Here is a 12,261-nt window from a genome sequence, read left to right as displayed (position 1 = left end):
TTTTCTTATTTTATCAATAAAAATACTACTATTTAATTAATTTATATTGTATTAGATATTATAAATATTTTTAAAACCTGCAAGGTGTTCTACCTGTGTAGCTTGCATTAGGGCCCTGAGTTCAATCCACACAAATAGAATAAATGAAAGTGGTTTTTTGTTTGTTTTGTTTTTGTTTTTTTGGCATGAACAGGCCTTCAGGACGGAAGGCATTCTGGACAATTTAGCTACACAACACACTTTTTACTGTCTAATTATAAATTTTGACCACTTACTCAACTTTTGGTATCTTTGGACTCTTTTTTTTTTATTTTATTTTTGGTTTATTTTTTTTTAATTTATTTATTTATTAAGGATTTCTGCCTCCTCCCCGCCACTGCCTCCCATTTCCCTCCCCCTCCCCGGACCCACACACTGAGACAATGGGGATGTTCTATCGGGAACTCACCAAGGCCAGCTGGCCTGGGTCTGAAAAAGCATGAGATAAATCCGGACTAGATGAACATAGCGAACAATGAGGACTACTGAGAACTCAAGAACAATCGCAGTGGGGTTTTGATCCTACTGCACGTACTGGCTTTGGGGGAGCCTAGGCAGTTTGGATGCTCACCTTACTAGACCTGGATAGAGGTGGGTGGTCCTTGGGCTTCCCACAGGTCAGGGAACCCTGATTGCTCTTTGGACTCTTGATCTTAAAGTCTACTTAGAACGCTCTTGGATAGTTCAGTTGGTGGTGTGGAACACTGTAAAGTCTCTTAAAGATTTGTTCTTTCTAAGGTTATCCTATGGACTCTAAAACTAGCGCAGAAGATGCATTCCACAAAAGATCTGAGTGATAGCTACCCCCTTGGAATAACTAACTTAGATACTCAGCACCCACTTAGATGCCACTTGGTCCAAATGGCACTTGGGCATGGCAGCCCACCTTGAACCCGAGCACTCAAGAGATAGAGATACGATCTTCAAGCAAGTTGGCTAACTAGACTAGCTAAATTGGCAAGCTCTGGGTTCGATTTCAAAACTCTGCTTCAATACATAAGGCAAACAATCAAAGAAGACGCCCAACATCAATCTCTAACCTCCACATGTAAATGTGACCCGAACAACGTGTGCACACATGAGGATGTGCACACCATACATATACACCTGCAAAGAAAAAAATTAGACACATTTCTATTTTCATATTTAAAATTCCCCTCTAGTATGACCATATTTATTTTCATATTCTCCTCAAATGTCAGTATAATTTATCCAATCAAGACTTAGACTAACGGAAGGAGCAAGATTCTGCATTTTTTTGGCTGACTTTTGCTTGCATAGAGCCTGGCTGGCTGATTCATCTAAATTCAATCATGAGTCACAGGCCTTGGAGCAAAGCCTTTGTTATAATGAATTTGTTTGGCTTTGCCGTTGCTTTCAGTGCCTCTGGCTTGTGGTCCTCGGAAACAGCATGTGCCTTCATTCTCAAGGCCAGCGTCATCCGGCCTTTTGCGATACACTGATCTTGTTCATTAGTATTACTGAAATGTATGCCTTCTAGATTGCAAACCTACAGGGATCACTTTGAAGATTTATTTATTTGAGAGCAAGAGTCATCAAATCTGTGCGGTGAATTTTGGGGTTTTTTGCCTGCGTGTTATCTTGGACATACTGATGGGACCTCTTTAATTTGCTGTCAGATAGGATCCACAGTATTCTTTATATATCTTTCTATTTTATAATTTCTTTATTGTTTGGTCGCCTGTATTCTTTCCTGTATGCCCAGCTAAAGACAAACACATACATCGACTTTAAAAAAATGTATGTTCTTCATAGAACAAGCGAGATGCCCTTGTGTGTGAAAACTCCCTCAAATACATTAGTTATTACTTTGTATTATAGCTGTTTTGTTTTCTGAGACAGGGTCTTTTTGTATAGCCCTGGCTCACCTAAAGCTTGCTACATAGGCAAGGTTGGCCTTGAACTTATAGTGAGCTTTCTCCTCATTTCTCCATTACTATCCAAAGCTGGGGTTACAGGTGTAAGTCACGATACCTGGCCTGATTTTCTAAAAGTTCTGCAGTAAGAAAATGAAGGAAGCGTTAACTAGAAACATTTAACTCCACATTCTTTATCATTCAAACACCGTGCATCTTGCAATGACTGGCAATACAGTGCACGTATGATAGGTTACGCTACAGTGGTTTCAGTGATCCAAGATGACATACACTCACAATTGATAACATCAGAGTTGGGATACTGAATGAATAAAAAGAAGCCAGGTGTGGTGAGGCCACGTGTATAATCTCAGTACACAGGTGGTGGAGTTAGGAGGAACGTGAGCTCAACACCAGTCTGGGCTACATAAGACCATGCAGCAATAAAGTGAAGTAAAACAGATCAGAAGGAAGAAGTTTACTATCCTTTCTTGCCCCCCATGGTGGTTGATTGGACTGAGAAATGCCTAGAGAATTGGAAACGTGCATTTAGGTATTCCCGTGGGACACAGGGCAGTGTTCTGAACATGCTTGCTGCTGAGATGGAACAAAGAGCCCGAAACAGAAGCATGCATGTGCAAGTCATCCTCTTCAGAGGTGTGTTTAGGGCTGCCGCTGGGCCTCTGCGCCAGGTTCCACATTTCCTCAGTCTTTGAACCCTCGCCAGCAGCTTCCCTGGGAGCTCCCAGGCCTCCAGCCTCTACTGGGGCTCCAGCCTTGCTCTCCCTTGTTCTAAGGCACCCAGCTTCTCAGCCTGCTGACAGTCGCTGTGGATCCTCACACCCTCCGCTGTGGTGAGCCAGCTGACCACATTCCCAATTTGTAAAATTACATATATCCTGTTGGGTTTTTTGCTCTTGAGAACCCCAGTGTGTGTGCGTGTGGTTATGAATAGAAAAAGACCCAAACTGGAGTTTCCCTCGAAGGCTCTCAGGCTGTGGATCTCACCATGGAAACAGGTTTGACCTTTATGTGTTTTCTCTGGAAACTGGAACTTAAGGTAAGGTTCCATTACTCTGGGTTTTCCTGCTATTGTTTATGTTGACTGGGTCAAGGTGTCTGGGAACATGGAGGAAATAGAAGTCCTGCAATGAGACAGGGCAGGGCCCTGGTGGAGCCCCAAGGTCGTTGAGTCAAGGTCTTCCTGGCAAATGCCCTGCCTTGGGTGGTGGTGAAACTCCTATTTACTTTCTCCTTTGCTTCCAGCTGGTACCTTTCTCAAGTCAGTCAGTACATTCATCTCTCCTGCTAGTCGAATGCTTGAGACCTAAGCTTGGGGAAGAAAGCTAGTCTAGAACTGGAGAAATGTTGACTTCTGCCTCCTCCTGAGACCTCACGGAGGCTGTATGGAGCCTGGTCTAGCGAGAATTAGCAGCAGAGAAGTGTGTCCTGCCATTCCGATTCCACTGCCAAGGTCTCTTCACTGCAGTATCTTCTTCATCGCCTGCCCTTTGCTATTTATCAGTCCCTAGCATTCCAGGAAACAGTTGTGTCTGGGTCAACCAAGTGTCAGCAAGGAGGGAAAGTGTGTGATAGATATACAACAGCTATCCAGGAGGGCATACCTAACCTTGTGAGCCAGAATCAGAGTTCATAGGTAGCTGATGTGGAACTGATAGCCTGCCTAGGGCTGCCATGTGGAAAGCAATCACTATGCAAAACTCCAGCTAGCCAAGGGCATTTCCCACCTTTAACTTACTGAGATAGTGCCATTATTAAAAAGGAACCATCCCAGCATGAGCTCTCTTCCCATTTCCCCTTTTCTTCCTCAGTGGTTTCAGTGTTTGTCAGAGATAGGCAGCAGTCAATTAACTGCACACACTTAATAACAAATACAGTTATGTCTTAGTAGGAGCGGGCTTCAGCTTTTGAAGCGTTTAAAACCTGTTCCGACATAAGATGCTGCACAAGACAAAATAAATAGTAAGTGTTCAATAAAATGCCATAGAAACAGCTAGAAGACAGTAACTGCAGGAAAACATCCAGCAGGCTCATCCACACTAAATCACATGGTTTTGTTGATAGATGAACGCCCGAGCACATCAGAGTTCTCCAAGTGAGATAGTGGAGACCAACGTTTCAGTGATTTAAACAAAATGTGAGTTTCATTTCTCCATCTTCCTACCTCTTTCTCTAGTCTCAAAAAATTAAGACTGGGGAAGTTTAGGGGCTGGGGAGATTGCTCAGTGGGTAAAACCCTCGCCATGTAAGTGTGAGGGCCTCAGTGCACATCTCCAGACCCCACCTGGCCTCTGTGATAGTGCACACCTCTTTCCCGTGCTCTTAGAGATGCATAGCAGAGCCAGGAGACTGATGGGAGGATCCCTGAGAACTCAATGGCCAGCTAACCTGGTTCACATAGAGGCAGACAAGAGACCCTACCTCGAAGTGGAAGGCAATGACTGACACCTGTGGTTGTCCTTTGACCCTTCACATGTACATCATGACATGTGTGCACCTGCACTTACACATCTGAATGCAAATGACCCACACACATGGGGGGGGTGTAAAAAGAAAAGCATGTTTTGAAACCCCAGGTTCTCAAGAGTAGTAGTAACAGAAGACCTGGATCAGACAGAAGAGGAGGATCACATATGAGTACCCTCTCCCCGTGTGCGCATCCTAGGTGTCGCAATGCTACACTTGTTATTGATTTCCAAAGAACTTCCTGAGGATTTATTTCAGCTTGCTTACTAGCAGTGAAGTTGTGTAGTTTGCCATGGCAGAGTCGATATCCACCAAATGGAAGCCTGTCTGCCTCTGTTCACCTGTCCTGGATGCATGGTCACAGGAGTGAATGAGGTCCCTGGCAAGCAATGAGAATACAGTGTTGAGCAAAATTAGAGCCAGTCCCTGTTCTTTTGGAACACCAAGGCGAACTCAGAGACAAACATTGAAAGAATCACAGAAGCGTAATACCATGGCAACTGTGAAGGGTGGCCCAAACTGTGGACAGGGCTGTGAGAACAGGTACCTCTGTCCCTGCTTCTCAATTGGCTGGCCACTGGAGACATAGCCACCATCACTATCCTCTCTGTGCCAGTTACTTGGTGGAGTATTTGGTATTCAAGATCTAATGATCCTGAAGTTCTCACAGCTCTTCCCTGGGTGCTACTGTCATTGGAGATGAGAGAAATGTAGTTCAATAAAGTTAAATAATTGAGCCCAATATAGACCTGCCCCAGTGGCACCCCCTGGCCTCTCTACAGTCTTCACTGATGGTACCACATTCTCTCTTTGTTTTGGTGACTTTTCTGTTTGTGTGATAAAACACCATGGACAAGGCGACTAAGAGTTTAGTTGAGCCTAGCTGTTCAGAGGATCAGAGTCCATGATGGTGGAACAAAGGTATGGCAGCAGGTGACTGGAGCAGCAGCTGAGAACACACATCTCAATCCACAAGCAGTGGGGAGAGAGCACACTGGGAATGGTGTGAGTCTTGTGAAACCGCAAAGCTTGCTCCCAGTGCCACCTCCTTCAACAGGGTCACCCCTAATCCTCCCCAAATGGTTCCACCAACTAGGTACTAGTATTCAAACATATGAGCCTATGGAGGCCATTCTCATTCAAACCAGCACACTCGTCTGTATTAGGAACTGGGAGTTATTTTCGCACCCCCTCTGTTGTGAAATATTTTAACTAGGCAAAGATGTGTTACATTTTTTATGCTACATCTGTTTAATTATGAAAAGGTGTTGCATTTGTTGCACCTTGCCTGCCTAAGGCACCTGATTGGTTTAATAAAGAGCTGAATGGTCAATAGTTAGGCAGGAGAAAGAATAGGTGAGGCTGGCAGGCAGAGAGAATTAATAGGAGGAGAAGTCTAGAAAGAGGGGAAGAAGAATGAGAGAAGGAGGAGAAGAGGAGGGACACATCTGGGACAAGAAGCCAGGTAGACGCCAGCCAGATAGACATAGGGAAGCAATGAGAATAAGATATTCAGAAGTAAGAAAGGTAATAAGCCCTAAGGCAAATGGTAGATATAGAGAAATAAGTTAAAAGAGCTAGCCAGCCAGAAATGAGCTAAGCCAGGCCGAGTATTCAAAAGTAATAATAAGTTTCTTATGATTTGGGAGCAGGTTGGTGGCCTAAAAGGAAAAGCCTGGTTCACCCCTCCCATCCAGCCACCTAGTTCTGTCCACTTGGCTCCCTAACTATCTCCTGGATTTTTGCATCCCTCCCCAGTACCACTACCATTTCAGAATGGCAGCTTCTGATATCACCATGGCCTTCTTTTCCGCGTCTCCCTCATTTACCGGCGTCCTGTTGATCTGAGGGTAAAGACCAAAACCCCAAGGGTGGCCCTGTATAGATTAGAAAGTAAGGTCTAGTGTTTGTCTTAACTCATTTCAGTTTTCACGCTTCAGGACATGGCAGTTAGTAAGCACTCAGCAAATACCCGCTGAACCAGCACCTGCATCTCCAGAGTTGACAGAGCAAGTATCCGGCAGGAGTAGCTCTTGAATCCTATGGGGCTGACGCCCAAGTGCATGCGTAACTGCCCTGCTGCTGTGTGTGCCCTGCCATGATACTGATGTAAGAGGTTAGAACTCAAGCATGCTGCAGATCCGCACAGTCAAGACTGTGTTCTCCCACAGGATGCCTCGTACCTGTCTCTCCACACGAGCCACGTGATTCCAGTCCACCTGTTCTCACATGTGCGGTGTCTGAAAGCGGCTATAGAACACTTGTGGTAATCAAGAGGCCCAAGAAAATTAGGGGAAACCAAAGATTAGAAAGTGGAAGGTGCCATTTGATAGTAGCTGCTGAACATTTCTTTCTTGGATGTGAGGAGAGCAGAAGGTGATTCGGAAAGCAGCATCAGCAGGTGTCCCAGCCAGAGCATGTCCTTTGTCCAGTATGACATAGCACTGGAGTGAATAGCAAAGCCAGCTGAACTGCAGGTGTGGTTAGGTGAAGAAAGCTGTACTGTGACTTCAGGCCATCAGGGAGTTGTGTGTCTGTCCATGGCTGTGTTCTTGGAATATTGACAAGCATATCGTAGATGTGTACAAAAGACAAGTTGAATAGGCAAATAAGAGTATGATTTCAAAATCATGTCCCAGGTATGATGACCCCCATGCTGCTGTGACAAATCAGCCCTGCAGTGTAAGAGACCAAAGGTAGACTTTGCTTTACAAAGCCCACTGTGGACCCATGGAACTTTCTGGAAAGCTGTACTCCACATGCGCTCAGAGTTCACTGTAGCACATCATTCTAATACTACCATGTGTGGCAGGGAAAGGGCTGGAAAGTCATGTCCAGAGCAAATTATGTGGCTATGCCTACTGCAAAAGGGCAGGAAAGAAAATTCTTCCCTCCTCCCTTTCGTTCCTCTGTCTCTCAAATGCACCCAGTGGGAGGAATAAGACTGGCATTGGGGTGAACATCAGTAATTCTAAGCACATATGCAGATTCTGGAGTTTCTGGAGATTCATGTAAACATCATTCTCTTTCTTTGTAGTTAAACAATTCAACAATTCCATACACATGAAGATTGTATTAAAAGAAAATTCACCTCTGCCAATTGCCCTCCCTTATCCACTCCCATTCTTGCTGCCAATTCCCTTCCTCCCAACTAGTCTCCCTTCTCCCCGTGTGTGTGTGTGTGTGTGTGTGTGTGTGTGTGTGCGCGCGCGTGCGCGCCCATGCGCACTCATGTGTGACCAGGTCTTGTGCAGGAAGTCACTTGTGTATTCGTGACTGCAATAACCTCACATCCAGAGGCAGTGTTTCTTGGAGTTTCTCTCCATCCTCTGGCTCTTATCATCTCTCTATCCCCTCTGCTATGATGTTTCCTAGGCTTTGGAGGAGGTGATGAAATTCTCTCATTTAGGGGCTATCACTCAGTAGTGACTTATTCTCACACTCAGCTAGGTATAAATATCTTCATTTAACATCACCTACTGCAAAAAGGAAGTTTCCTGACTCAGGCTGAGAGCAGCACTAGTCTATAGGTACATTTTTTTTTTTGAGGCAGAATGACTACATATCCATTTATCACGAACACCAGTAGTCCATTTTCCTCCAGGGCCTGTGACTTCCCCAGCTATTGGTTTTTGACAATGTTTACATTGTGAACCAGGTATGTGTTTGCTGCTGTGGAGCAGGTCTCAATCAGAAAGCAGTTGGTGACCCTATATTGGACATACCACTATTATCCAGGTAGGTGTAGCTACCAGTTTTATACCATTAAGCCTGTCTGAGCATTTTCTAACCATGTGGATTTCTACATATTTCCCTGCAAAAGAATGTGAGTCAAAGTTGAGGGACTGATTGCTTGCATCTCACAATTATCTTTTAGATATAGCAAGTGAAGTAGAGAAAGGTATTCATAGATACTTCAGTGACTACGTCAAGGACACTGGGGTGCTTCTATGCTTCTCTTCAGTTTTCCCTCCGTATCTAAAGCTCTGCAGACTTAACCAATCATAGGTTGATAATATTGGGAGGAAAACTGCATCTGTATTACACATGGACAGATTTTTAAAAACCTTATCACTCCCTAAACAATATGGTGCAAAACAATGAACATGGCATCTATGGTAAGTATTAGAAGAGAACCAGAGACAGTAATGGGAAGATGTGCACAGGTTATATATAAATGCTATGCCATTTCATTTTCTTTTAATTGAGAAAAAAAATTTCCGCCTCCTCCCAGCCTCCCATTTCCCTCCCCCTCCTCCCGCCCCTCTCCCCCTCCCCCCACTTCTCTCCCCCTCCCTCTCCAGTCCAAAGAGCAGTCAGGGTTCCCTGCCCTGTGGAAAGTCCAAGGTCCTCCCCGCTCTGTCCAGGTCTAGGAAGGTGAACAACCAAACTGGCTAGGCTCCCACAAAGCCAGAACATGAAGTAGGATCAAAACCCCGTGCCATTGTCCTTGGCTTCTCATCAGCCCTCATTGTTCACCATGTTCAAGAGAGTCCGGTTTTATCCCATGCTTTTTCAGTCACAGTCCAGCTGGCCTTGGTGAGCTCCCAATAGCTCAGGCCCACTGTCTCAGTGGGTGGGTGCACCCCTCACGGTCCTGACTTCCTTGCTCATGTTCTCCCTCCTTCTGCTCCTCATTGGGACCTTGGGAGCTCAGTCCAGTGCTCCAGTGTGGGTCTCTGTCTCTATCTCCATCCATCACCAGATGAAGGTTCTATGGTGATATGCAAGATATTCATCAGTATGGCTATAGGATAGGGTCATTTCAGGTTCCCTATCCTCAGCTGCCCAAGGAACTAACTGGGGACATTGCCTTGGGTACCTGGGAGCCACTCTAGGTTCAAGTCTCTTGCCAACCCTAAGGTGACTCCCTTCACTAAGATATGTGCTTCCCTGCTCCCCTATCCAGCCTTCCTTTATCCCCATCATCCTGTTTCCCCAAGTTCCCCCCATCCTTCCCTTCTCACTTTTCTCTCCCCATCTCCCCTTACCCCCATTCCACCCCATCCCTGGACCCAGCAATACCACTCTTGGGAATATATGTAAGAGATGCCCTATCATATAACAAAAGCATTTGTTCAACTATGTTCATAGCAGCATTATTTGTAATAGCCAGAACCTAGAAACAACCTAGATGTCCTTCAGTGGAAGAATGGATGAAGAAAGTGTGGAATATATACACATTAGAGTACTACTCTGCGGTAAAAAACAATGACTTCTCGAATTTTGCATGCAAATGGATGGAAATAGAAAACACTATCCTGAATGAGGTAACCCAGCCCCAAAAAGATGAACATGGGATGTACTCACTCATAATTGGTTTCTAGCCATAATTAAAAGTCACTGAGTCTATAATTTGTGATCCTAAAGAAGCTAAATAAGAAGATGAACCCAAAGAAAAACATATAGTTATCCTCCTGGATTTGGGAAGTAGACAAAATTGCCGGCCATTTCATTTTTAAAACATAATTCTTTGCTGATCCTTGGAAGTTTCACACCATGCACCCCAGTCCTGATCTCCTCTCCGTTCCTCCATATTTGCTCCTCATCCTTGCAACATGCTCTCCAAATAAATTAAAAATAAATCAAATCAACCAGCCAACCAACAAAAATCCCCACCTCACTCCCCAGCTTTCCAACACCTCTTTATTCATCCTAGTGGCATCGGGAGATGTGGTGTGTCAAGCAGTATACCTTTTGTTCAACAAGCTTCACCTGCAAAATATTCCTTGCAATGAGTCCCTGGTCTGGTTCAAGGCCTCTGGTACACTGTCATCACTGGACCCTCACCGAAACTCCTCTCGGATGTCCTGCTGTTGCCCCAGTCATGGAGACCGTGTGGCTAGCATTCTGCAGGGCCAGTCCTTCATGCACTCTCACAGGTTAGAGATGCGGGAAATTTTAGGGCGGCCAACTCAAGGCCCAGAATGTGGGTCTGTGTGGTAGCTGAGCCTGTCTCTTTAGGCCACTGGGTCTGCCCCCTCAGGTGAGGGGCAGAGCTAGTTCTCCTAGGTCCATGGCACTGAGGACAGCTCTCTCACACCTATGGTGAGGGTTGGGGCCATCTCTTCCAGGTGTTGTGGGGAGGGGATTCCCCATGGTGGGGGCAGAACCAGCTCTCCTGCTGCAGTGTCCAGCGAGGGGCCAGGTACTCTAGAGCCAGTGGCGGGGGGTAAGTTCAACACAGCCCTCAGATTTTGGCGTGCATCGCCTGTGCTAACACAGGCCATGGACATCATCGCAGACCCCAGCTGCAGTAGGAACATGGACCCAGACATGCCCTAGGTAGCAGCTCGGGCCTGGGCATCACCATGGTCCTGGTGGCAGCACAGACCACCCAGATCAACATGGCCCTGGTGGCAGCATGGTCCTTAAACACCAAAATGACCACAGGTGGCAGCCAGGACCCCAGGCATGCCTATGGCCTTGGTGGCAACATGGGTCATGGACATCAATACAGAACCCAGTTGTGAAAGGACCATAGATCCAGACATAACCCAGACATAACCCTAGGCAGCAGACCAGCCCAGACACCACCCTAGTCTTGGGTGGTGAGCAGGCCACCAATATCAACCCACTCCTCATGGCCCTCACTTCTTCAGATCTGCCTCTTGCCACAACACACAAACCGTTCCACCTCTCTCTCTCCCATTTCTCCACCACAATATGTGGTCATCGTAGTGGCACCCACGCATACAGAGCTGCAAGGCCCTGGGGTGGGTGGGGGGGCTAAGGATGCTTTAGGCAGGCCGGAACATGAGGACTCAGGCTGCTCTCTGGGTGTCTTTGGCCCATCTGAGCCGTAATCTATGCCATTTTCCATGAGGGACTTGGGAGGATGCAGGGCTTTTTGGACCAGTCCCTTGGGGATGCTGAGGGAGCATTGGATACCTCCATTTTCTATCCCAGATCTCAAGACTTGACAGTTCCCTCTCTTCCTCTCTATCCCTGTCCCCCTTTCTTCCCTCTTCATCCTCTTTAAAGTTTAATTTATTTCATGAATAATAATGTATTTAATAAATAGTAAATATTGCTTGTTTACGTTTCCTTTTATGTTGAAGTGTTTTACCTGTATGGCATGTGTACTATGTGCATGCATGCCTGGTGCCCACAGAGGTCAGAAGGTGGGAGAGGATTCCCTGGTTCTTGAATGATGGATGGTTCTGAACTACCATGTGGGTGCTGGGAACCAAGCTCAGTCCTCAGCAAGAGGAGCCAGTGTTTTTCACCTCCAAGCTACCTCTCCTGCCCCTTCTTTGCTTTATAAAAACTGGATCCTGGGAGGCATTTGGTTGGCTGGTCTGGTTGTGCAGATCTCTGGGTAATCGGGGTCTGGAACCCATGGCTCTGTCACAAAGACAATAGCATTGCTTCCCCTCAGAGGATAACTCTACTGGACACGAGTCTGCTAAGAGACTTAGAAACGCAGGTCATAATCAATACATTTATTTCCCATAAAAATTCTGGAAGATGCACTTGAACTTTGTTAAGGGATGTTTATTGTGTTCAATGATCTATATCCCATCCTACTTTTCTTTAGAGTGTGTGACTTTGGAAAAAATCAATTTTTATTGTTTGGGGGAACAAAGGGCATTAATAAGATGGGTGAGAAAGGGGAAGTCAGGGAAAATGGGCCAGTGGTGGCAGAAAACGCTCAACATGTGTAATGGTCTTTAAAATAAAAAAGATCAGCTATTACAAGAGTGATTTTTGCTTCGAGACTATTTTCTATTTGAAAAAATGTAACAAAAAATGAAGCTTATTTCATCCTGCTCTAACCCCAGCTGGTTCAATTCAGAGCTTCACAAATTGTCCGATGAATAAAAATGTACGGAGTGCATGGATTTGCATCATTGAG

Source organism: Microtus oregoni, unplaced genomic scaffold (assembly GCF_018167655.1).
Source record: "Microtus oregoni isolate MIOR12 unplaced genomic scaffold, Mior012 000035F_ref0000213, whole genome shotgun sequence".
Lineage (NCBI taxonomy): Eukaryota > Metazoa > Chordata > Mammalia > Rodentia > Cricetidae > Microtus > Microtus oregoni.
This window is presented reverse-complemented; position numbering follows the sequence as displayed.